The sequence below is a fragment of the Oncorhynchus gorbuscha genome, linkage group LG09 (genome assembly GCF_021184085.1).
Source record: "Oncorhynchus gorbuscha isolate QuinsamMale2020 ecotype Even-year linkage group LG09, OgorEven_v1.0, whole genome shotgun sequence".
In the NCBI taxonomy this organism is placed as follows: Eukaryota; Metazoa; Chordata; class Actinopteri; order Salmoniformes; family Salmonidae; genus Oncorhynchus; species Oncorhynchus gorbuscha.
The window spans coordinates 6,826,088-6,827,725 of NC_060181.1; the positions used below are offsets into that span (position 1 = coordinate 6,826,088).

The following is a 1,638-nucleotide window of genomic DNA, read 5'->3' on the forward strand; positions in this document are numbered from 1 at the left end:
TCAGGGAGGTGACCAAGAACCCGATGGTCACACTGACAGAGTTCCAGAGTTCCTCTGTGGAGATGGGAGAACCTTCCAGAAGGACAACCATCTCTGCAGCACTCCAACAATCAAGCCTTTATGGTAGAGTGGCCAGACGGAAGCCACTTTTCAGTAAAATGCACATGACAGCCCACTTTGAGTTTGTCAACAGGCACCTTAAGGGATGGGTAGCGTCAAGAAGTTAAGGACTCTCAGACCACGAGAAACAAGATTCTCTAGGTTTGAGATGCAACCAATTATTGAACTCTTTGTTCCTGAAACCTGGCACAGAGTCAAACACAGACACCACACCTCATTGGTTGAATGTAATAAATGGACAAGTTTTATTGTTGCACAAAATGTACAAAATAACAAGCAAATGGACAGCTCACCCCTAGTCCCGCCCCTCCCGCCGTTTCATTCGCCAAGATGAGTTTTTTTTTTTTTTTTTTTTTTAAACCTATGACTCACTACAGCAAGTCCAATGGTCCAAGCCAAGCCATGGTATTTCTGAGAGAGACAACACACCCAATTTCAGCTTCACTGAACAATTAAAAATGAATAAAAACACCTTTTATGTACACATTTTATGTTAGAACTTTACAACATGCCATCTATATATTTATACGGAATATGTTCGTACCACATACCCCTGTATAGAAAATATATTATGAGATCAACTGAAGTCAGACTAAGGTCTATAGACATGGAAAGTACAGCTCTGCATTTTTTAAAATCTCCTTTTTCAACTTCTTTATTTTCAATACCCACTTTATCAACAACATTTTTTTTTGCCTCATACTAAAAGAAGAAATGTCTAGTGGAACAGAAGCACATTTGTTATTGTTGTTGTGCATTCTATCCTGGAGGACCAGAGCTGGCCTTGTAGTTGCCTGATGAGAAAATACTCAGCTCGCTCACTTATTTACACTGCGACTCTATGAGTAATCTAATGACTATGCCTGTGTGCATATGTGTGTGTGTTTATATATCCTCTTGTTAATGATAAGGTCTTTGTCCCTCCCTGAAAGTCTCTGCCCTTCTCTTTATTCTTCAAGAGAGTATTCCACCAAAAAAAATCCAAGATGGCACATCAAGATTTCACAAGGTACAGAATATGGTTTACTGATGGCTGGTTGGCTATGTAGGGATTGGAGCAGTAGACTGTGATGTCCTGGAGCCTTTTGGACCCCCTAAAGATAGATATCTAGCAGTGGTACAAGGCTAGCCATCTGTATCTCCTTTAACCCCCTAAAGATAGATATCTAGCAGTGGTACAAGGCTAGCCGTCGGTGTCTCCTTTAACCCCCTAAAGATAGATATCTAGGAGTCAGTCACTATCTCCTTTAACCCCCTGAAGATAGATATCTAGCAGTGGTACAAGGCTAGCCGTCGGTGTCTCCTTTAACCCCCTAAAGATAGATATCTAGGAGTCAGTCACTATCTCCTTTAACCCCCTGAAGATAGATATCTAGCAGTGGTACAAGACTAGCCGTCTGTATCTCCTTTAACCCCTTAAAGGTGGTACAAGGCTAGCCGTCGGTATCTCCTTTAACCCCTTAAAGGTGGTACAAGGCTAGCCGTCGGTATCTCCATTAACCCCCTAAAGGTGGTACA

At 41.8% G+C, this 1,638-nt stretch overlaps 1 protein-coding gene across 5 annotated transcripts in view; it reads right to left on the minus strand.

The window, feature by feature from the left end:
• Positions 1-341: 341 nt before the first annotated feature.
• Positions 342-1,638, minus strand: part of LOC124043138 (CYFIP-related Rac1 interactor A-like) — a 113,442-nt gene continuing 112,145 nt past the window's right edge. For all 5 annotated transcript variants that reach the window (XM_046361368.1, XM_046361366.1, XM_046361365.1 and 2 more), the window contains one exon: positions 342-1,638. This exon is cut by the window's right edge and continues 1,965 nt beyond it. The gene's annotated coding sequence lies outside the window, so the exon portion shown is untranslated.